Consider the following 19,920-nt stretch of genomic DNA (forward strand, 5'->3'; position numbering starts at 1 on the left):
GTGGTAAGTCTTTAGGTGATGGCTATTGTGTCTGTTTGACCTCTTCCAAATGTCTGTACTGGCAATAAAAAGAAAAAGTTTCCAATTTAAATAGCTAGAGAATAAAAACAATTTGCCAGTAATGTGAAAAAACCTACAGCACCAGGTGTTCCCATGTGGTCTCCCACCAAAGTACTAACCAGGCCCAACACTGCTTAGCTTCCAAGATCAGACGAGATTGGGCCTATCCAATGTGGTATGGCTGTAGGTGAGATACACGCTCTTTTTTGCCCTCTTCTCTTCTATCACCAGGTAAGCTAATAAAAAAGCTTCCTAACTGTTTTTGCTTACTGAAAAAAATCATGTGTTGGTAATGTAAAAAGACCTACAGGACATGATATTAGCAGGGGATCTTAAATTAAACTACTAAAGAGGCTCAACACTGTTTAGCTGCCAAAAGCAGTTGGAATTGGGCCTAAACAGTGTGGTAAGTCTTTAGGTGATGGCTATTGTGTATGTTTGACCTCTTCTAAATGTCTGTGCTGGCAATAAAAAGAAAAAGTTTCCAATTTAAATAGATAGAGAATAAAAACAATTTGCCAGTAATGTGAAAAAACCTACAGCACCTGGTGTTCCCATGTGGTCTCCCACCCAAGTACTAACCAGGCCCAACACTGCTTAGCTTCCAAGATCAGACGAGATTGGGCCTATCCAATGTGGTATGGCTGTAGGTGAGATACATGCACTTTTTTGCCCTCTTCTACTTCTATCACCAGGTAAGCTAATAAAAAAGTTTCCTAACTGTTTTGGCTTAATGAAAAAAATCATGTTTTGGTAATGTAAAAAGACCTACAGGACATGATATTAGCAGGGGATCTTAAATGAAACTACTAAAGAGGCTCATACACTGTTTAGCTGCCAAAAGCAGTTGGAATTGGGCCTAAACAGTGTGGTAAGTCTTTAGGTGATGGCTATTGTGTCTGTTTGACCTCTTCCAAATGTCTGTACTGGCAATAAAAAGAAAAAGTTTCCAATTTAAATAGCTAGAGAATAAAAACAATTTGCCAGTAATGTGAAAACACCTACAGCACCAGGTGTTCACATGTGGTCTCCCACCCAAGTTCTAACCAGGCCCAACACTGCTTAGCTTCCAAGATCAGACGAGATTGGGCCTATCCAATGTGGTATGGCTGTAGGTGAGATACATGCTCTTTTTTGACCTCTTCTCTTCTATCACCAGGTAAGCTAATAAAAAAGCTTCCTAACTGTTTTTGCTTACTGAAAAAAATCATGTGTTGGTAATGTAAAAAGACCTACAGGACATGATATTAGCAGGGGATCTTAAATTAAACTACTAAAGAGGCTCAACACTGTTTAGCTGCCAAAAGCAGTTGGAATTGGGCCTAAACAGTGTGGTAAGTCTTTAGGTGATGGCTTATGTGTCTGTTTGACCTCTTACAAATGTCTCTACAGGCAATAAAAAGAAAAAGTTTCCAATTTAAATAGCTAGAGAATAAAAACAATTTGCCAGTAATGTGAAAAAACCTACAGCACCTGGTGTTCCCATGTGGTCTCCCACCCAAGTACTAAACAGACCCAACACTGCTTAGCTTCCAAGATCAGACGAGATTGGGCATATCCAATGTGGTATGGCTGTAGGTGAGATACAGGCACTTTTTTGCCCCCTTCTACTTCTATCACCAGGTAAGCTAATAAAAAAGTTTCGTAACTGTTTTTGCTTACTGAAAAAAATCATGTGTTGGCAATGTAAAAAGACCTACAGGACATGATATTAGCAGGGGATCTTAAATTAAACTACTAAAGAGGCTCAACACTGTTTAGCTGCCAAAAGCAGTTGGAATTGGGCCTAAACAGTGTGGTAAGTCTTTAGGTGATGGCTATTGTGTATGTTTGACCTCTTCTAAATGTCTGTGCTGGCAATAAAAAGAAAAAGTTTCCAATTTAAATAGATAGAGAATAAAAACAATTTGCCAGTAATGTGAAAAAACCTACAGCACCTGGTGTTCCCATGTGGTCTCCCACCAAAGTACTAACCAGGCCCAACACTGCTTAGCTTCCAATATCAGATGAGATTGGGCCTATCCAATGTGGTATGGCTGTAGGTGAGATACATGCACTTTTTTGCCCTCTTCTACTTCTATCACCAGGTAAGCTAATAAAAAAGTTTCCTAACTGTTTTGGCTTAATGAAAAAAATCATGTTTTGGTAATGTAAAAAGACCTACAGGACATGATATTAGCAGGGGATCTTAAATGAAACTACTAAAGAGGCTCATACACTGTTTAGCTGCCAAAAGCAGTTGGAATTGGGCATAAACAGTGTGGTAAGTCTTTAGGTGATGGCTATTGTGTCTGTTTGACCTCTTCCAAATGTCTGTACTGGCAATAAAAAGAAAAAGTTTCCAATTTAAATAGCTAGAGAATAAAAACAATTTGCCAGTAATGTGAAAAAACCTACAGCACCAGGTGTTCCCATGTGGTCTCCCACCCAAGTACTAACCAGGCCCAACACTGCTTAGCTTCCAAGATCAGACAAGATTGGGCCTATCCAATGTGGTATGGCTGTAGGTGAGATACATGCTCTTTTTTGCCCTCTTCTCTTCTATCACCAGGTAAGCTAATAAAAAAGCTTCATAACTGTTTTTGCTTACTGAAAAAAATCATGTGTTGGTAATGTAAAAAGACCTACAGGACATGATATTAGCAGGGGATCTTAAATTAAAATACTAAAGAGGCTCAACACTGTTTAGCTGCCAAAAACAGTTGGAATTGGGCCTAAACAGTGTGGTAAGTCTTTAGGTGATGGCTATTGTGTATGTTTGACCTCTTCTAAATGTCTGTGCTGGCAATAAAAAGAAAAAGTTTCCAATTTAAATAGATAGAGAATAAAAACAATTTGCCAGTAATGTGAAAAAACCTACAGCACCTGGTGTTCCCATGTGGTCTCCCACCCAAGTACTAACCAGGCCCAACACTGCTTAGCTTCCAAGATCAGACAAGATTGGGCCTATCCAATGTGGTATGGCTGTAGGTGAGATACATGCACTTTTTTGCCCTCTTCTACTTCTATCACCAGGTAAGCTAATAAAAAAGTTTCCTAACTGTTTTGGCTTAATGAAAAAAATCATGTTTTGGTAATGTAAAAAGACCTACAGGACATGATATTAGCAGGGGATCTTAAATGAAACTACTAAAGAGGCTCATACACTGTTTAGCTGCCAAAAGCAGTTGGAATTGGGCATAAACAGTGTGGTAAGTCTTTAGGTGATGGCTATTGTGTCTGTTTGACCTCTTCCAAATGTCTGTACTGGCAATAAAAAGAAAAAGTTTCCAATTTAAATAGCTAGAGAATAAAAACAATTTGCCAGTAATGTGAAAAAACCTACAGCACCAGGTGTTCCCATGTGGTCTCCCACCCAAGTTCTAACCAGGCCCAACACTGCTTAGCTTCCAAGATCAGACGAGATTGGGCCTATCCAATGTGGTATGGCTGTAGGTGAGATACATGCTCTTTTTTGACCTCTTCTCTTCTATCACCAGGTAAGCTAATAAAAAAGCTTCCTAACTGTTTTTGCTTACTGAAAAAAATCATGTGTTGGTAATGTAAAAATACCTACAGGACATGATATTAGCAGGGGATCTTAAATTAAACTACTAAAGAGGCTCAACACTGTTTAGCTGCCAAAAGCAGTTGGAATTGGGCCTAAACAGTGTGGTAAGTCTTTAGGTGATGGCTATTGTGTCTGTTTGACCTCTTACAAATGTCTCTACAGGCAATAAAAAGAAAAAGTTTCCAATTTAAATAGCTAGAGAATAAAAACAATTTGCCAGTAATGTGAAAAAACCTACAGCACCTGGTGTTCATATGTGGTCTCCCACCCAAGTACTAACCAGGCCCAACACTGCTTAGCTTCCAAGATCAGGCATATCCAATGTGGTATGGCTGTAGGTGAGATACAGGCACTTTTTTGCCCTCTTCTACTTCTATCACCAGGTAAGCTAATAAAAAAGCTTCCTAACTGTTTTTGCTTACTGAAAAAAATCATGTGTTGGTAATGTAAAAAGACCTACAGGACATGATATTAGCAGGGGATCTTAAATTAAAATACTAAAGAGGCTCAACACTGTTTAGCTGCCAAAAGCAGTTGGAATTGGGCCTAAACAGTGTGGTATGTCTTTAGGTGATGGCTATTGTGTATGTTTGACCTCTTCTAAATGTCTGTGCTGGCAATAAAAAGAAAAACTTTCCAATTTAAATAGATAGAGAATAAAAACAATTTGCCAGTAATGTGAAAAAACCTACAGCACTTGGTGTTCCCATGTGGTCTCCCACCCAAGTACTAACCAGGCCCAACACTGCTTAGCTTCCAAGATCAGATGAGATTGGGGCTATCCAATGTGGTATGGCTGTAGGTGAGATACATGCACTTTTTTGCCCTCTTCTACTTCTATCACCAGGTAAGCTAATAAAAAAGTTTCCTAACTGTTTTGGCTTAATGAAAAAAAATCATGTTTTGGTAATGTAAAAAGACCTACAGGACATGATATTAGCAGGGGATCTTAAATGAAACTACTAAAGAGGCTCATACACTGTTTAGCTGCCAAAAGCAGTTGGAATTGGGCCTAAACAGTGCGGTAAGTCTTTAGGTGATGGCTATTGTGTCTGTTTGACCTCTTCCAAATGTCTGTACTGGCAATAAAAAGAAAAAGTTTCCAATTTAAATAGCTAGAGAATAAAAACAATTTGCCAGTAATGTGAAAAAACCTACAGCACCAGGTGTTCCCATGTGGTCTTCCACCCAAGTACTAACGAGGCCCAACACTGCTTAGCTTCCAAGATCAGACGAGATTGGGCCTATCCAATGTGGTATGGCTGTATGTGAGATACATGCTCTTTTTTGCCCTCTTCTCTTCTATCACCAGGTAAGCTAATAAAAAAGCTTCCTAACTGTTTTTGCTTACTGAAAAAAATCATGTGTTGGTAATGTAAAAAGACCTACAGGACATGATATTAGCAGGGGATCTTAAATTAAAATACTAAAGAGGCTCAACACTGTTTAGCTGCCAAAAGCAGTTGGAATTGGGCCTAAACAGTGTGGTATGTCTTTAGGTGATGGCTATTGTGTATGTTTGACCTCTTCTAAATGTCTGTGCTGGCAATAAAAAGAAAAACTTTCCAATTTAAATAGATAGAGAATAAAAACAATTTGCCAGTAATGTGAAAAAACCTACAGCACTTGGTGTTCCCATGTGGTCTCCCACCCAAGTACTAACCAGGCCCAACACTGCTTAGCTTCCAAGATCAGATGAGATTGGGGCTATCCAATGTGGTATGGCTGTAGGTGAGATACATGCACTTTTTTGCCCTCTTCTACTTCTATCACCAGGTAAGCTAATAAAAAAGTTTCCTAACTGTTTTGGCTTAATGAAAAAAAATCATGTTTTGGTAATGTAAAAAGACCTACAGGACATGATATTAGCAGGGGATCTTAAATGAAACTACTAAAGAGGCTCATACACTGTTTAGCTGCCAAAAGCAGTTGGAATTGGGCCTAAACAGTGTGGTAAGTCTTTAGGTGATGGCTATTGTGTCTGTTTGACCTCTTCCAAATGTCTGTACTGGCAATAAAAAGAAAAAGTTTCCAATTTAAATAGCTAGAGAATAAAAACAATTTGCCAGTAATGTGAAAAAACCTACAGCACCAGGTGTTCCCATGTGGTCCCCCACCCAAGTACTAACCAGGCCCAACACTGCTTAGCTTCCAAGATCAGACGAGATTGGGCCTATCCAATGTGGTATGGCTGTAGGTGAGATACATGCTCTTTTTTGCCCTCTTCTCTTCTATCACCAGGTAAGCTAATAAAAAAGCTTCCTAACTGTTTTTGCTTACTGAAAAAAATCATGTGTTGGTAATGTAAAAAGACCTACAGGACATGATATTAGCAGGGGATCTTAAATTAAAATACTAAAGAGGCTCGACACTGTTTAGCTGCCAAAAGCAGTTGGAATTGGGCCTAAACAGTGTGGTAAGTCTTTAGGTGATGGCTATTGTGTATGTTTGACCTCTTCTAAATGTCTGTGCTGGCAATAAAAAGAAAAACTTTCCAATTTAAATAGATAGAGAATAAAAACAATTTGCCAGTAATGTGAAAAAACCTACAGCACTTGGTGTTCCCATGTGGTCTCCCACCCAAGTACTAAACAGGCCCAACACTGCTTAGCTTCCAAGATCAGACGAGATTGGGGCTATCCAATGTGGTATGGCTGTAGGTGAGATACATGCACTTTTTTGCCCTCTTCTACTTCTATCACCAGGTAAGCTAATAAAAAAGTTTCCTAACTGTTTTGGCTTAATTAAAAAAAATCATGTTTTGGTAATGTAAAAAGACCTACAGGACATGATATTAGCAGGGGATCTTAAATGAAACTACTAAAGAGGCTCATACACTGTTTAGCTGCCAAAAGCAGTTGGAATTGGGCCTAAACAGTGTGGTAAGTCTTTAGGTGATGGCTATTGTGTCTGTTTGACCTCTTCCAAATGTCTGTACTGGCAATAAAAAGAAAAAGTTTCCAATTTAAATAGCTAGAGAATAAAAACAATTTGCCAGTAATGTGAAAAAACCTACAGCACCAGGTGTTCCCATGTGGTCTCCCACCAAAGTACTAACCAGGCCCAACACTGCTTAGCTTCCAAGATCAGACGAGATTGGGCCTATCCAATGTGGTATGGCTGTAGGTGAGATACATGCTCTTTTTTGCCCTCTTCTCTTCTATCACCAGGTAAGCTAATAAAAAAGCTTCCTAACTGTTTTTGCTTACTGAAAAAAATTGTGTGTTGGTAATGTAAAAAGACCTACAGGACATGATATTAGCAGGGTATCTTAAATTAAACTACTAAAGAGGCTCAACACTGTTTAGCTGCCAAAAGCAGTTGGAATTGGGCCTAAACAGTGTGGTAAGTCTTTAGGTGATGGCTATTGTGTCTGTTTGACCTCTTACAAATGTCTCTACAGGCAATAAAAAGAAAAAGTTTCCAATTTAAATAGCTAGAGAATAAAAACAATTTGCCAGTAATGTGAAAAAACCTACAGCACCTGGTGTTCCCATGTGGTCTCCCACCAAAGTACTAACCAGGCCCAACACTGCTTAGCTTCCAAGATCAGACGAGATTGGGTATAACAATGTGTTATGGCTGTAGGTGAGATACATGCACTTTTTTGCCCTCTTCTACTTCTATCACCAGTTAAGCTAATAAAAAAGTTTCGTAACTGTTTTTGCTTACTGAAAAAAATCATGTGTTGGCAATGTAAAAAGACCTACAGGACATGATATTAGCAGGGGATCTTAAATTAAACTACTAAAGAGGCTCAACACTGTTTAGCTGCCAAAAGCAGTTGGAATTGGGCCTAAACAGTGTGGTAAGTCTTTAGGTGATGGCTATTGTGTATGTTTGACCTCTTCTAAATGTCTGTGCTGGCAATAAAAAGAAAAAGTTTGCAATTTAAATAGATAGAGAATAAAAACAATTTGCCAGTAATGTGAAAAAACCTACAGCACCTGGTGTTCCCATGTGGTCTCCCACCCAAGTACTAACCAGGCCCAACACTGCTTAGCTTCCAAGATCAGATGAGATTGGGCCTATCCAATTTGGTATGGCTGTAGGTGAGATACATGCACTTTTTTGCCCTCTTCTACTTCTATAACCAGGTAAGCTAATAAAAAAGTTTCCTAACTGTTTTGGCTTAATGAAAAAAATCATGTTTTGGTAATGTAAAAAGACCTACAGGACATGATATTAGCAGGGGATCTTAAATGAAACTACTAAAGAGGCTCATACACTGTTTAGCTGCCAAAAGCAGTTGGAATTGGGCCTAAACAGTGTGGTAAGTCTTTAGGTGATGGCTATTGTGTCTGTTTGACCTCTTCCAAATGTCTGTACTGGCAATAAAAAGAAAAAGTTTCCAATTTAAATAGCTAGAGAATAAAAACAATTTGCCAGTAATGTGAAAAAACCTACAGCACCAGGTGTTCCCATGTGGTCTCCCACCCAAGTACTAACCAGGCCCAACACTGCTTAGCTTCCAAGATCAGACGAGATTGGGCCTATCCAATGTGGTATGGCTGTAGGTGAGATACATGCACTTTTTTGCCCTCTTCTACTTCTATCACCAGGTAAGCTAATAAAAAAGTTTCCTAACTGTTTTGGCTTAATGAAAAAAATCATGTTTTGGTAATGTAAAAAGACCTACAGGACATGATATTAGCAGGGGATCTTAAATGAAACTACTAAAGAGGCTCATACACTGTTTAGCTGCCAAAAGCAGTTGGAATTGGGCCTAAACAGTGTGGTAAGTCTTTAGGTGATGGCTATTGTGTCTGTTTGACCTCTTCCAAATGTCTGTACTGGCAATAAAAAGAAAAAGTTTCCAATTTAAATAGCTAGAGAATAAAAACAATTTGCCAGTAATGTGAAAAAACCTACAGCACCAGGTGTTCACATGTGGTCTCCCACCCAAGTTCTAACCAGGCCCAACACTGCTTAGCTTCCAAGATCAGACGAGATTGGGCCTATCCAATGTGGTATGGCTGTAGGTGAGATACATGCTCTTTTTTGACCTCTTCTCTTCTATCACCAGGTAAGCTAATAAAAAAGCTTCCTAACTGTTTTTGCTTACTGAAAAAAATCATGTGTTGGTAATGTAAAAAGACCTACAGGACATGATATTAGCAGGGGATCTTAAATTAAACTACTAAAGAGGCTCAACACTGTTTAGCTGCCAAAAGCAGTTGGAATTGGGCCTAAACAGTGTGGTAAGTCTTTAGGTGATGGCTTATGTGTCTGTTTGACCTCTTACAAATGTCTCTACAGGCAATAAAAAGAAAAAGTTTCCAATTTAAATAGCTAGAGAATAAAAACAATTTGCCAGTAATGTGAAAAAACCTACAGCACCTGGTGTTCCCATGTGGTCTCCCACCCAAGTACTAACCAGACCCAACACTGCTTAGCTTCCAAGATCAGACGAGATTGGGCATATCCAATGTGGTATGGCTGTAGGTGAGATACAGGCACTTTTTTGCCCCCTTCTACTTCTATCACCAGGTAAGCTAATAAAAAAGTTTCGTAACTGTTTTTGCTTACTGAAAAAAATCATGTGTTGGCAATGTAAAAAGACCTACAGGACATGATATTAGCAGGGGATCTTAAATTAAACTACTAAAGAGGCTCAACACTGTTTAGCTGCCAAAAGCAGTTGGAATTGGGCCTAAACAGTGTGGTAAGTCTTTAGGTGATGGCTATTGTGTATGTTTGACCTCTTCTAAATGTCTGTGCTGGCAATAAAAAGAAAAAGTTTCCAATTTAAATAGATAGAGAATAAAAACAATTTGCCAGTAATGTGAAAAAACCTACAGCACCTGGTGTTCCCATGTGGTCTCCCACCAAAGTACTAACCAGGCCCAACACTGCTTAGCTTCCAAGATCAGATGAGATTGGGCCTATCCAATGTGGTATGGCTGTAGGTGAGATACATGCACTTTTTTGCCCTCTTCTACTTCTATCACCAGGTAAGCTAATAAAAAAGTTTCCTAACTGTTTTGGCTTAATGAAAAAAATCATGTTTTGGTAATGTAAAAAGACCTACAGGACATGATATTAGCAGGGGATCTTAAATGAAACTACTAAAGAGGCTCATACACTGTTTAGCTGCCAAAAGCAGTTGGAATTGGGCATAAACAGTGTGGTAAGTCTTTAGGTGATGGCTATTGTGTCTGTTTGACCTCTTCCAAATGTCTGTACTGGCAATAAAAAGAAAAAGTTTCCAATTTAAATAGCTAGAGAATAAAAACAATTTGCCAGTAATGTGAAAAAACCTACAGCACCAGGTGTTCCCATGTGGTCTCCCACCCAAGTACTAACCAGGCCCAACACTGATTAGCTTCCAAGATCAGACAAGATTGGGCCTATCCAATGTGGTATGGCTGTAGGTGAGATACATGCTCTTTTTTGCCCTCTTCTCTTCTATCACCAGGTAAGCTAATAAAAAAGCTTCATAACTGTTTTTGCTTACTGAAAAAAATCATGTGTTGGTAATGTAAAAAGACCTACAGGACATGATATTAGCAGGGGATCTTAAATTAAAATACTAAAGAGGCTCAACACTGTTTAGCTGCCAAAAACAGTTGGAATTGGGCCTAAACAGTGTGGTAAGTCTTTAGGTGATGGCTATTGTGTATGTTTGACCTCTTCTAAATGTCTGTGCTGGCAATAAAAAGAAAAAGTTTCCAATTTAAATAGATAGAGAATAAAAACAATTTGCCAGTAATGTGAAAAAACCTACAGCACCTGGTGTTCCCATGTGGTCTCCCACCCAAGTACTAACCAGGCCCAACACTGCTTAGCTTCCAAGATCAGACGAGATTGGGCCTATCCAATGTGGTATGGCTGTAGGTGAGATACATGCACTTTTTTGCCCTCTTCTACTTCTATCACCAGGTAAGCTAATAAAAAAGTTTCCTAACTGTTTTGGCTTAATGAAAAAAATCATGTTTTGGTAATGTAAAAAGACCTACAGGACATGATATTAGCAGGGGATCTTAAATGAAACTACTAAAGAGGCTCATACACTGTTTAGCTGCCAAAAGCAGTTGGAATTGGGCATAAACAGTGTGGTAAGTCTTTAGGTGATGGCTATTGTGTCTGTTTGACCTCTTCCAAATGTCTGTACTGGCAATAAAAAGAAAAAGTTTCCAATTTAAATAGCTAGAGAATAAAAACAATTTGCCAGTAATGTGAAAAAACCTACAGCACCAGGTTTTCCCATGTGGTCTCCCACCCAAGTTCTAACCAGGCCCAACACTGCTTAGCTTCCAAGATCAGACGAGATTGGGCCTATCCAATGTGGTATGGCTGTAGGTGAGATACCTGCTCTTTTTTGACCTCTTCTCTTCTATCACCAGGTAAGCTAATAAAAAAGCTTCCTAACTGTTTTTGCTTACTGAAAAAAATCATGTGTTGGTAATGTAAAAATACCTACAGGACATGATATTAGCAGGGGATCTTAAATTAAACTACTAAAGAGGCTCAACACTGTTTAGCTGCCAAAAGCAGTTGGAATTGGGCCTAAACAGTGTGGTAAGTCTTTAGGTGATGGCTATTGTGTCTGTTTGACCTCTTACAAATGTCTCTACAGGCAATAAAAAGAAAAAGTTTCCAATTTAAATAGCTAGAGAATAAAAACAATTTGCCAGTAATGTGAAAAAACCTACAGCACCTGGTGTTCATATGTGGTCTCCCACCCAAGTACTAACCAGGCCCAACACTGCTTAGCTTCCAAGATCAGGCATATCCAATGTGGTATGGCTGTAGGTGAGATACAGGCACTTTTTTGCCCTCTTCTACTTCTATCACCAGGTAAGCTAATAAAAAAGTTTCGTAACTGTTTTTGCTTACTGAAAAAAATCATGTGTTGGCAATGTAAAAAGACCTACAGGACATGATATTAGCAGGGGATCTTAAATTAAACTACTAAAGAGGCTCAACACTGTTTAGCTGCCAAAAGCAGTTGGAATTGGGCCTAAACAGTGTGGTAAGTCTTTAGGTGATGGCTATTGTGTATGTTTGACCTCTTCTAAATGTCTGTGCTGGCAATAAAAAGAAAAAGTTTCCAATTTAAATAGATAGAGAATAAAAACAATTTGCCAGTAATGTGAAAAAACCTACAGCACCTGGTGTTCCCATGTGGTCTCCCACCCAAGTACTAACCAGGCCCAACACTGCTTAGCTTCCAAGATCAGATGAGATTGGGCCTATCCAATGTGGTATGGCTGTAGGTGAGATACATGCACTTTTTTGCCCTCTTCTACTTCTATCACCAGGTAAGCTAATAAAAAAGTTTCCTAACTGTTTTGGCTTAATGAAAAAAATCATGTTTTGATAATGTAAAAAGACCTACAGGACATGATATTAGCAGGGGATCTTAAATGAAACTACTAAAGAGGCTCATACACTGTTTAGCTGCCAAAAGCAGTTGGAATTGGGCCTAAACAGTGTGGTAAGTCTTTAGGTGATGGCTATTGTGTCTGTTTGACCTCTTCCAAATGTCTGTACTGGCAATAAAAAGAAAAAGTTTCCAATTTAAATAGCTAGAGAATAAAAACAATTTGCCAGTAATGTGAAAAAACCTACAGCACCAGGTGTTCCCATGTGGTCTCCCACCCAAGTACTAACCAGGCCCAACACTGCTTAGCTTCCAAGATCAGACGAGATTGGGCCTATCCAATGTGGTATGGCTGTAGGTGAGATACATGCTCTTTTTTGCCCTCTTCTCTTCTATCACCAGGTAAGCTAATAAAAAAGCTTCCTAACTGTTTTTGCTTACTGAAAAAAATCATGTGTTGGTAATGTAAAAAGACCTACAGGACATGATATTAGCAGGGGATCTTAAATTAAAATACTAAAGAGGCTCAACACTGTTTAGCTGCCAAAAGCAGTTGGAATTGGGCCTAAACAGTGTGGTATGTCTTTAGGTGATGGCTATTGTGTATGTTTGACCTCTTCTAAATGTCTGTGCTGGCAATAAAAAGAAAAACTTTCCAATTTAAATAGATAGAGAATAAAAACAATTTGCCAGTAATGTGAAAAAACCTACAGCACTTGGTGTTCCCATGTGGTCTCCCACCCAAGTACTAACCAGGCCCAACACTGCTTAGCTTCCAAGATCAGATGAGATTGGGGCTATCCAATGTGGTATGGCTGTAGGTGAGATACATGCACTTTTTTGCCCTCTTCTACTTCTATCACCAGGTAAGCTAATAAAAAAGTTTCCTAACTGTTTTGGCTTAATGAAAAAAAATCATGTTTTGGTAATGTAAAAAGACCTACAGGACATGATATTAGCAGGGGATCTTAAATGAAACTACTAAAGAGGCTCATACACTGTTTAGCTGCCAAAAGCAGTTGGAATTGGGCCTAAACAGTGCGGTAAGTCTTTAGGTGATGGCTATTGTGTCTGTTTGACCTCTTCCAAATGTCTGTACTGGCAATAAAAAGAAAAAGTTTCCAATTTAAATAGCTAGAGAATAAAAACAATTTGCCAGTAATGTGAAAAAACCTACAGCACCAGGTGTTCCCATGTGGTCTTCCACCCAAGTACTAACGAGGCCCAACACTGCTTAGCTTCCAAGATCAGACGAGATTGGGCCTATCCAATGTGGTATGGCTGTAGGTGAGATACATGCTCTTTTTTGCCCTCTTCTCTTCTATCACCAGGTAAGCTAATAAAAAAGCTTCCTAACTGTTTTTGCTTACTGAAAAAAATCATGTGTTGGTAATGTAAAAAGACCTACAGGACATGATATTAGCAGGGGATCTTAAATTAAAATACTAAAGAGGCTCAACACTGTTTAGCTGCCAAAAGCAGTTGGAATTGGGCCTAAACAGTGTGGTATGTCTTTAGGTGATGGCTATTGTGTATGTTTGACCTCTTCTAAATGTCTGTGCTGGCAATAAAAAGAAAAACTTTCCAATTTAAATAGATAGAGAATAAAAACAATTTGCCAGTAATGTGAAAAAACCTACAGCACTTGGTGTTCCCATGTGGTCTCCCACCCAAGTACTAACCAGGCCCAACACTGCTTAGCTTCCAAGATCAGATGAGATTGGGGCTATCCAATGTGGTATGGCTGTAGGTGAGATACATGCACTTTTTTGCCCTCTTCTACTTCTATCACCAGGTAAGCTAATAAAAAAGTTTCCTAACTGTTTTGGCTTAATGAAAAAAAATCATGTTTTGGTAATGTAAAAAGACCTACAGGACATGATATTAGCAGGGGATCTTAAATGAAACTACTAAAGAGGCTCATACACTGTTTAGCTGCCAAAAGCAGTTGGAATTGGGCCTAAACAGTGTGGTAAGTCTTTAGGTGATGGCTATTGTGTCTGTTTGACCTCTTCCAAATGTCTGTACTGGCAATAAAAAGAAAAAGTTTCCAATTTAAATAGCTAGAGAATAAAAACAATTTGCCAGTAATGTGAAAAAACCTACAGCACCAGGTGTTCCCATGTGGTCTCCCACCCAAGTACTAACCAGGCCCAACACTGCTTAGCTTCCAAGATCAGACGAGATTGGGCCTATCCAATGTGGTATGGCTGTAGGTGAGATACATGCTCTTTTTTGCCCTCTTCTCTTCTATCACCAGGTAAGCTAATAAAAAAGCTTCCTAACTGTTTTTGCTTACTAAAAAAAATCATGTGTTGGTAATGTAAAAAGACCTACAGGACATGATATTAGCAGGGGATCTTAAATTAAAATACTAAAGAGGCTCAACACTGTTTAGCTGCCAAAAGCAGTTGGAATTGGGCCTAAACAGTGTGGTAAGTCTTTAGGTGATGGCTATTGTGTATGTTTGACCTCTTCTAAATGTCTGTGCTGGCAATAAAAAGAAAAACTTTCCAATTTAAATAGATAGAGAATAAAAACAATTTGCCAGTAATGTGAAAAAACCTACAGCACTTGGTGTTCCCATGTGGTCTCCCACCCAAGTACTAAACAGGCCCAACACTGCTTAGCTTCCAAGATCAGACGAGATTGGGGCTATCCAATGTGGTATGGCTGTAGGTGAGATACATGCACTTTTTTGCCCTCTTCTACTTCTATCACCAGGTAAGCTAATAAAAAAGTTTCCTAACTGTTTTGGCTTAATTAAAAAAATCATGTTTTGGTAATGTAAAAAGACCTACAGGACATGATATTAGCAGGGGATCTTAAATGAAACTACTAAAGAGGCTCATACACTGTTTAGCTGCCAAAAGCAGTTGGAATTGGGCCTAAACAGTGTGGTAAGTCTTTAGGTGATGGCTATTGTGTCTGTTTGACCTCTTCCAAATGTCTGTACTGGCAATAAAAAGAAAAAGTTTCCAATTTAAATAGCTAGAGAATAAAAACAATTTGCCAGTAATGTGAAAAAACCTACAGCACCAGGTGTTCCCATGTGGTCTCCCACCAAAGTACTAACCAGGCCCAACACTGCTTAGCTTCCAAGATCAGACGAGATTGGGCCTATCCAATGTGGTATGGCTGTAGGTGAGATACATGCTCTTTTTTGCCCTCTTCTCTTCTATCACCAGGTAAGCTAATAAAAAAGCTTCCTAACTGTTTTTGCTTACTGAAAAAAATTGTGTGTTGGTAATGTAAAAAGACCTACAGGACATGATATTAGCAGGGTATCTTAAATTAAACTACTAAAGAGGCTCAACACTGTTTAGCTGCCAAAAGCAGTTGGAATTGGGCCTAAACAGTGTGGTAAGTCTTTAGGTGATGGCTATTGTGTCTGTTTGACCTCTTACAAATGTCTCTACAGGCAATAAAAAGAAAAAGTTTCCAATTTAAATAGCTAGAGAATAAAAACAATTTGCCAGTAATGTGAAAAAACCTACAGCACCTGGTGTTCCCATGTGGTCTCCCACCCAAGTACTAACCAGGCCCAACACTGCTTAGCTTCCAAGATCAGACGAGATTGGGTATAACAATGTGTTATGGCTGTAGGTGAGATACAGGCACTTTTTTGCCCTCTTCTACTTCTATCACCAGTTAAGCTAATAAAAAAGTTTCGTAACTGTTTTTGCTTACTGAAAAAAATCATGTGTTGGCAATGTAAAAAGACCTACAGGACATGATATTAGCAGGGGATCTTAAATTAAACTACTAAAGAGGCTCAACACTGTTTAGCTGCCAAAAGCAGTTGGAATTGGGCCTAAACAGTGTGGTAAGTCTTTAGGTGATGGCTATTGTGTATGTTTGACCTCTTCTAAATGTCTGTGCTGGCAATAAAAAGAAAAAGTTTGCAATTTAAATAGATAGAGAATAAAAACAATTTGCCAGTAATGTGAAAAAACCTACAGCACCTGGTGTTCCCATGTGGTCTCCCACCCAAGTACTAACCAGGCCCAACACTGCTTAGCTTCCAAGATCAGATGAGATTGGGCCTATCCAATTTGGTATGGCTGTAGGTGAGATACATGCACTTTTTTGCCCTCTTCTACTTCTATAACCAGGTAAGCTAATAAAAAAGTTTCCTAACTGTTTTGGCTTAATGAAAAAAATCATGTTTTGGTAATGTAAAAAGACCTACAGGACATGATATTAGCAGGGGATCTTAAATGAAACTACTAAAGAGGCTCATACACTGTTTAGCTGCCAAAAGCAGTTGGAATTGGGCCTAAACAGTGTGGTAAGTCTTTAGGTGATGGCTATTGTGTCTGTTTGACCTCTTCCAAATGTCTGTACTGGCAATAAAAAGAAAAAGTTTCCAATTTAAATAGCTAGAGAATAAAAACAATTTGCCAGTAATGTGAAAAAACCTACAGCACCAGGTGTTCCCATGTGGTCTCCCACCCAAGTACTAACCAGGCCCAACACTGCTTAGCTTCCAAGATCAGACGAGATTGGGCCTATCCAATGTGGTATGGCTGTAGGTGAGATGCATGCTCTTTTTTGCCCTCTTCTCTTCTATCACCAGGTAAGCTAATAAAAAAGCTTCCTAACTGTTTTTGCTTACTGAAAAAAATCATGTGTTGGTAATGTAAAAAGACCTACAGGACATGATATTAGCAGGGGATCTTAAATTAAAATACTAAAGAGGCTCAACACTGTTTAGCTGCCAAAAGCAGTTGGAATTGGGCCTAAACAGTGTGGTAAGTCTTTAGGTGATGGCTATTGTGTATGTTTGACCTCTTCTAAATGTCTGTGCTGGCAATAAAAAGAAAAACTTTCCAATTTAAATAGATAGAGAATAAAAACAATTTGCCAGTAATGTGAAAAAACCTACAGCACTTGGTGTTCCCACGTGGTCTCCCACCCAAGTACTAACCAGGCCCAACACTGCTTAGCTTCCAAGATCAGACGAGATTGGGGCTATCCAATGTGGTATGGCTGTAGGTGAGATACATGCACTTTTTTGCCCTCTTCTACTTCTATCACCAGGTAAGCTAATAAAAAAGTTTCCTAACTGTTTTGGCTTAATTAAAAAAATCATGTTTTGGTAATGTAAAAAGACCTACAGGACATGATATTAGCAGGGGATCTTAAATGAAACTACTAAAGAGGCTCATACACTGTTTAGCTGCCAAAAGCAGTTGGAATTGGGCCTAAACAGTGTGGTAAGTCTTTAGGTGATGGCTATTGTGTCTGTTTGACCTCTTCCAAATGTCTGTACTGGCAATAAAAAGAAAAAGTTTCCAATTTAAATAGCTAGAGAATAAAAACAATTTGCCAGTAATGTGAAAAAACCTACAGCACCAGGTGTTCCCATGTGGTCTCCCACCAAAGTACTAACCAGGCCCAACACTGCTTAGCTTCCAAGATCAGACGAGATTGGGCCTATCCAATGTGGTATGGCTGTAGGTGAGATACATGCTCTTTTTTGCCCTCTTCTCTTCTATCACCAGGTAAGCTAATAAAAAAGCTTCCTAACTGTTTTTGCTTACTGAAAAAAATTGTGTGTTGGTAATGTAAAAAGACCTACAGAACATGATATTAGCAGGGTATCTTAAATTAAACTACTAAAGAGGCTCAACACTGTTTAGCTGCCAAAAGCAGTTGGAATTGGGCCTAAACAGTGTGGTAAGTCTTTAGGTGATGGCTATTGTGTCTGTTTGACCTCTTACAAATGTCTCTACAGGCAATAAAAAGAAAAAGTTTCCAATTTAAATAGCTAGAGAATAAAAACAATTTGCCAGTAATGTGAAAAAACCTACAGCACCTGGTGTTCCCATGTGGTCTCCCACCCAAGTACTAACCAGGCCCAACACTGCTTAGCTTCCAAGATCAGACGAGATTGGGTATAACAATGTGTTATGGCTGTAGGTGAGATACAGGCACTTTTTTGCCCTCTTCTACTTCTATCACCAGTTAAGCTAATAAAAAAGTTTCGTAACTGTTTTTGCTTACTGAAAAAAATCATGTGTTGGCAATGTAAAAAGACCTACAGGACATGATATTAGCAGGGGATCTTAAATTAAACTACTAAAGAGGCTCAACACTGTTTAGCTGCCAAAAGCAGTTGGAATTGGGCCTAAACAGTGTGGTAAGTCTTTAGGTGATGGCTATTGTGTATGTTTGACCTCTTCTAAATGTCTGTGCTGGCAATAAAAAGAAAAAGTTAGCAATTTAAATAGATAGAGAATAAAAACAATTTGCCAGTAATGTGAAAAAACCTACAGCACCTGGTGTTCCCATGTGGTCTCCCACCCAATTACTAACCAGGCCCAACACTGCTTAGCTTCCAAGATCAGATGAGATTGGGCCTATCCAATTTGGTATGGCTGTAGGTGAGATACATGCACTTTTTTGCCCTCTTCAACTTCTATAACCAGGTAAGCTAATAAAAAAGTTTCCTAACTGTTTTGGCTTAATGAAAAAAATCATGTTTTGGTAATGTAAAAAGACCTACAGGACATGATATTAGCAGGGGATCTTAAATGAAACTACTAAAGAGGCTCATACACTGTTTAGCTGCCAAAAGCAGTTGGAATTGGGCCTAAACAGTGTGGTAAGTCTTTAGGTGATGGCTATTGTGTCTGTTTGACCTCTTCCAAATGTCTGTACTGGCAATAAAAAGAAAAAGTTTCCAATTTAAATAGCTAGAGAATAAAAACAATTTGCCAGTAATGTGAAAAAACCTACAGCACCAGGTGTTCCCATGTGGTCTCCCACCCAAGTACTAACCAGGCCCAACACTGCTTAGCTTCCAAGATCAGACGAGATTGGGCCTATCCAATGTGGTATGGCTGTAGGTGAGATACATGCTCTTTTTTGCCCTCTTCTCTTCTATCACCAGGTAAGCTAATAAAAAAGCTTCCTAACTGTTTTTGCTTACTGAAAAAAATCATGTGTTGGTAATGTAAAAAGACCTACAGGACATGATATTAGCAGGGGATCTTAAATTAAAATACTAAAGAGGCTCAACACTGTTTAGCTGCCAAAAGCAGTTGGAATTGGGCCTAAACAGTGTGGCAAGTCTTTAGGTGATGGCTATTGTGTATGTTTGACCTCTTCTAAATGTCTGTGCTGGCAATAAAAAGAAAAACTTTCCAATTTAAATAGATAGAGAATAAAAACAATTTGCCAGTAATGTGAAAAAACCTACAGCACTTGGTGTTCCCACGTGGTCTCCCACCCAAGTACTAACCAGGCCCAACACTGCTTAGCTTCCAAGATCAGACGAGATTGGGGCTATCCAATGTGGTATGGCTGTAGGTGAGATACATGCACTTTTTTGCCCTCTTCTACTTCTATCACCAGGTAAGCTAATAAAAAAGTTTCCTAACTGTTTTGGCTTAATTAAAAAAATCATGTTTTGGTAATGTAAAAAGACCTACAGGACATGATATTAGCAGGGGATCTTAAATGAAACTACTAAAGAGGCTCATACACTGTTTAGCTGCCAAAAGCAGTTGGAATTGGGCCTAAACAGTGTGGTAAGTCTTTAGGTGATGGCTATTGTGTCTGTTTGACCTCTTCCAAATGTCTGTACTGGCAATAAAAAGAAAAAGTTTCCAATTTAAATAGCTAGAGAATAAAAACAATTTGCCAGTAATGTGAAAAAACCTACAGCACCAGGTGTTCCCATGTGGTCTCCCACCAAAGTACTAACCAGGCCCAACACTGCTTAGCTTCCAAGATCAGACGAGATTGGGCCTATCCAATGTGGTATGGCTGTAGGTGAGATACATGCTCTTTTTTGCCCTCTTCTCTTCTATCACCAGGTAAGCTAATAAAAAAGCTTCCTAACTGTTTTTGCTTACTGAAAAAAATTGTGTGTTGGTAATGTAAAAAGACCTACAGAACATGATATTAGCAGGGTATCTTAAATTAAACTACTAAAGAGGCTCAACACTGTTTAGCTGCCAAAAGCAGTTGGAAT

General features: G+C 38.9%; 36 non-coding genes and 7 pseudogenes across 36 annotated transcripts; all 43 read right to left on the minus strand.

The window, feature by feature from the left end:
• Nucleotides 1-130: 130 nt before the first annotated feature.
• LOC146022656 (5S ribosomal RNA) lies at nt 131-249 on the minus strand. Its single transcript, XR_014452102.1, has one exon. It is a non-coding gene; the product is annotated as a 5S ribosomal RNA (ribosomal RNA).
• Nucleotides 250-593: 344 nt separating this feature from the next.
• On the minus strand, nt 594-712 carry LOC146021998 (5S ribosomal RNA). Its single transcript, XR_014451466.1, has one exon. It is a non-coding gene; the product is annotated as a 5S ribosomal RNA (ribosomal RNA).
• A 346-nt stretch (nt 713-1,058) lies between these two features.
• Nucleotides 1,059-1,177, minus strand: LOC146024926 (5S ribosomal RNA; annotated as a pseudogene).
• Nucleotides 1,178-1,521: 344 nt separating this feature from the next.
• LOC146023280 (5S ribosomal RNA) lies at nt 1,522-1,640 on the minus strand. The gene has a single exon (XR_014452703.1). It is a non-coding gene; the product is annotated as a 5S ribosomal RNA (ribosomal RNA).
• A 345-nt stretch (nt 1,641-1,985) lies between these two features.
• LOC146023648 (5S ribosomal RNA) lies at nt 1,986-2,104 on the minus strand. The gene has a single exon (XR_014453058.1). It is a non-coding gene; the product is annotated as a 5S ribosomal RNA (ribosomal RNA).
• A 346-nt stretch (nt 2,105-2,450) lies between these two features.
• LOC146023701 (5S ribosomal RNA) lies at nt 2,451-2,569 on the minus strand. The gene has a single exon (XR_014453110.1). It is a non-coding gene; the product is annotated as a 5S ribosomal RNA (ribosomal RNA).
• A 344-nt stretch (nt 2,570-2,913) lies between these two features.
• LOC146023673 (5S ribosomal RNA) lies at nt 2,914-3,032 on the minus strand. Its single transcript, XR_014453083.1, has one exon. It is a non-coding gene; the product is annotated as a 5S ribosomal RNA (ribosomal RNA).
• A 346-nt stretch (nt 3,033-3,378) lies between these two features.
• On the minus strand, nt 3,379-3,497 carry LOC146024427 (5S ribosomal RNA). Its single transcript, XR_014453809.1, has one exon. It is a non-coding gene; the product is annotated as a 5S ribosomal RNA (ribosomal RNA).
• A 344-nt stretch (nt 3,498-3,841) lies between these two features.
• On the minus strand, nt 3,842-3,950 carry LOC146025219 (5S ribosomal RNA; annotated as a pseudogene).
• A 345-nt stretch (nt 3,951-4,295) lies between these two features.
• LOC146023757 (5S ribosomal RNA) lies at nt 4,296-4,414 on the minus strand. Its single transcript, XR_014453163.1, has one exon. It is a non-coding gene; the product is annotated as a 5S ribosomal RNA (ribosomal RNA).
• Nucleotides 4,415-4,761: 347 nt separating this feature from the next.
• LOC146025055 (5S ribosomal RNA) lies at nt 4,762-4,880 on the minus strand (annotated as a pseudogene).
• Nucleotides 4,881-5,224: 344 nt separating this feature from the next.
• LOC146023758 (5S ribosomal RNA) lies at nt 5,225-5,343 on the minus strand. Its single transcript, XR_014453164.1, has one exon. It is a non-coding gene; the product is annotated as a 5S ribosomal RNA (ribosomal RNA).
• Nucleotides 5,344-5,690: 347 nt separating this feature from the next.
• LOC146022575 (5S ribosomal RNA) lies at nt 5,691-5,809 on the minus strand. The gene has a single exon (XR_014452025.1). It is a non-coding gene; the product is annotated as a 5S ribosomal RNA (ribosomal RNA).
• A 344-nt stretch (nt 5,810-6,153) lies between these two features.
• On the minus strand, nt 6,154-6,272 carry LOC146024623 (5S ribosomal RNA). Its single transcript, XR_014453995.1, has one exon. It is a non-coding gene; the product is annotated as a 5S ribosomal RNA (ribosomal RNA).
• A 347-nt stretch (nt 6,273-6,619) lies between these two features.
• On the minus strand, nt 6,620-6,738 carry LOC146022657 (5S ribosomal RNA). The gene has a single exon (XR_014452103.1). It is a non-coding gene; the product is annotated as a 5S ribosomal RNA (ribosomal RNA).
• A 344-nt stretch (nt 6,739-7,082) lies between these two features.
• On the minus strand, nt 7,083-7,200 carry LOC146024670 (5S ribosomal RNA; annotated as a pseudogene).
• A 345-nt stretch (nt 7,201-7,545) lies between these two features.
• LOC146023415 (5S ribosomal RNA) lies at nt 7,546-7,664 on the minus strand. Its single transcript, XR_014452834.1, has one exon. It is a non-coding gene; the product is annotated as a 5S ribosomal RNA (ribosomal RNA).
• A 346-nt stretch (nt 7,665-8,010) lies between these two features.
• LOC146022307 (5S ribosomal RNA) lies at nt 8,011-8,129 on the minus strand. The gene has a single exon (XR_014451771.1). It is a non-coding gene; the product is annotated as a 5S ribosomal RNA (ribosomal RNA).
• Nucleotides 8,130-8,475: 346 nt separating this feature from the next.
• LOC146024746 (5S ribosomal RNA) lies at nt 8,476-8,594 on the minus strand (annotated as a pseudogene).
• Nucleotides 8,595-8,938: 344 nt separating this feature from the next.
• Nucleotides 8,939-9,057, minus strand: LOC146022122 (5S ribosomal RNA). The gene has a single exon (XR_014451590.1). It is a non-coding gene; the product is annotated as a 5S ribosomal RNA (ribosomal RNA).
• Nucleotides 9,058-9,402: 345 nt separating this feature from the next.
• Nucleotides 9,403-9,521, minus strand: LOC146021653 (5S ribosomal RNA). The gene has a single exon (XR_014451131.1). It is a non-coding gene; the product is annotated as a 5S ribosomal RNA (ribosomal RNA).
• A 346-nt stretch (nt 9,522-9,867) lies between these two features.
• LOC146024446 (5S ribosomal RNA) lies at nt 9,868-9,986 on the minus strand. Its single transcript, XR_014453827.1, has one exon. It is a non-coding gene; the product is annotated as a 5S ribosomal RNA (ribosomal RNA).
• A 344-nt stretch (nt 9,987-10,330) lies between these two features.
• Nucleotides 10,331-10,449, minus strand: LOC146021999 (5S ribosomal RNA). Its single transcript, XR_014451467.1, has one exon. It is a non-coding gene; the product is annotated as a 5S ribosomal RNA (ribosomal RNA).
• Nucleotides 10,450-10,795: 346 nt separating this feature from the next.
• On the minus strand, nt 10,796-10,914 carry LOC146024396 (5S ribosomal RNA). The gene has a single exon (XR_014453779.1). It is a non-coding gene; the product is annotated as a 5S ribosomal RNA (ribosomal RNA).
• A 344-nt stretch (nt 10,915-11,258) lies between these two features.
• Nucleotides 11,259-11,367, minus strand: LOC146025220 (5S ribosomal RNA; annotated as a pseudogene).
• A 345-nt stretch (nt 11,368-11,712) lies between these two features.
• LOC146021532 (5S ribosomal RNA) lies at nt 11,713-11,831 on the minus strand. Its single transcript, XR_014451013.1, has one exon. It is a non-coding gene; the product is annotated as a 5S ribosomal RNA (ribosomal RNA).
• Nucleotides 11,832-12,177: 346 nt separating this feature from the next.
• Nucleotides 12,178-12,296, minus strand: LOC146022309 (5S ribosomal RNA). Its single transcript, XR_014451772.1, has one exon. It is a non-coding gene; the product is annotated as a 5S ribosomal RNA (ribosomal RNA).
• Nucleotides 12,297-12,640: 344 nt separating this feature from the next.
• LOC146023759 (5S ribosomal RNA) lies at nt 12,641-12,759 on the minus strand. The gene has a single exon (XR_014453165.1). It is a non-coding gene; the product is annotated as a 5S ribosomal RNA (ribosomal RNA).
• Nucleotides 12,760-13,106: 347 nt separating this feature from the next.
• LOC146024778 (5S ribosomal RNA) lies at nt 13,107-13,225 on the minus strand (annotated as a pseudogene).
• Nucleotides 13,226-13,569: 344 nt separating this feature from the next.
• LOC146023760 (5S ribosomal RNA) lies at nt 13,570-13,688 on the minus strand. Its single transcript, XR_014453166.1, has one exon. It is a non-coding gene; the product is annotated as a 5S ribosomal RNA (ribosomal RNA).
• A 347-nt stretch (nt 13,689-14,035) lies between these two features.
• LOC146022310 (5S ribosomal RNA) lies at nt 14,036-14,154 on the minus strand. Its single transcript, XR_014451773.1, has one exon. It is a non-coding gene; the product is annotated as a 5S ribosomal RNA (ribosomal RNA).
• A 344-nt stretch (nt 14,155-14,498) lies between these two features.
• On the minus strand, nt 14,499-14,617 carry LOC146024624 (5S ribosomal RNA). Its single transcript, XR_014453996.1, has one exon. It is a non-coding gene; the product is annotated as a 5S ribosomal RNA (ribosomal RNA).
• A 346-nt stretch (nt 14,618-14,963) lies between these two features.
• Nucleotides 14,964-15,082, minus strand: LOC146022658 (5S ribosomal RNA). The gene has a single exon (XR_014452104.1). It is a non-coding gene; the product is annotated as a 5S ribosomal RNA (ribosomal RNA).
• Nucleotides 15,083-15,426: 344 nt separating this feature from the next.
• Nucleotides 15,427-15,544, minus strand: LOC146024580 (5S ribosomal RNA). The gene has a single exon (XR_014453953.1). It is a non-coding gene; the product is annotated as a 5S ribosomal RNA (ribosomal RNA).
• Nucleotides 15,545-15,889: 345 nt separating this feature from the next.
• LOC146023416 (5S ribosomal RNA) lies at nt 15,890-16,008 on the minus strand. The gene has a single exon (XR_014452835.1). It is a non-coding gene; the product is annotated as a 5S ribosomal RNA (ribosomal RNA).
• A 346-nt stretch (nt 16,009-16,354) lies between these two features.
• LOC146022311 (5S ribosomal RNA) lies at nt 16,355-16,473 on the minus strand. Its single transcript, XR_014451774.1, has one exon. It is a non-coding gene; the product is annotated as a 5S ribosomal RNA (ribosomal RNA).
• Nucleotides 16,474-16,817: 344 nt separating this feature from the next.
• LOC146024093 (5S ribosomal RNA) lies at nt 16,818-16,936 on the minus strand. The gene has a single exon (XR_014453487.1). It is a non-coding gene; the product is annotated as a 5S ribosomal RNA (ribosomal RNA).
• A 346-nt stretch (nt 16,937-17,282) lies between these two features.
• LOC146022659 (5S ribosomal RNA) lies at nt 17,283-17,401 on the minus strand. Its single transcript, XR_014452105.1, has one exon. It is a non-coding gene; the product is annotated as a 5S ribosomal RNA (ribosomal RNA).
• A 344-nt stretch (nt 17,402-17,745) lies between these two features.
• Nucleotides 17,746-17,863, minus strand: LOC146024581 (5S ribosomal RNA). Its single transcript, XR_014453954.1, has one exon. It is a non-coding gene; the product is annotated as a 5S ribosomal RNA (ribosomal RNA).
• A 345-nt stretch (nt 17,864-18,208) lies between these two features.
• Nucleotides 18,209-18,327, minus strand: LOC146024591 (5S ribosomal RNA). Its single transcript, XR_014453963.1, has one exon. It is a non-coding gene; the product is annotated as a 5S ribosomal RNA (ribosomal RNA).
• A 346-nt stretch (nt 18,328-18,673) lies between these two features.
• Nucleotides 18,674-18,792, minus strand: LOC146022313 (5S ribosomal RNA). The gene has a single exon (XR_014451776.1). It is a non-coding gene; the product is annotated as a 5S ribosomal RNA (ribosomal RNA).
• A 344-nt stretch (nt 18,793-19,136) lies between these two features.
• Nucleotides 19,137-19,255, minus strand: LOC146024094 (5S ribosomal RNA). The gene has a single exon (XR_014453488.1). It is a non-coding gene; the product is annotated as a 5S ribosomal RNA (ribosomal RNA).
• Nucleotides 19,256-19,601: 346 nt separating this feature from the next.
• LOC146022660 (5S ribosomal RNA) lies at nt 19,602-19,720 on the minus strand. Its single transcript, XR_014452106.1, has one exon. It is a non-coding gene; the product is annotated as a 5S ribosomal RNA (ribosomal RNA).
• Nucleotides 19,721-19,920: the final 200 nt, after the last annotated feature.

The sequence above is a fragment of the Crinia signifera genome, chromosome 7 (genome assembly GCF_055691185.1).
Source record: "Crinia signifera chromosome 7, ASM5569118v1, whole genome shotgun sequence".
Lineage (NCBI taxonomy): Eukaryota > Metazoa > Chordata > Amphibia > Anura > Myobatrachidae > Crinia > Crinia signifera.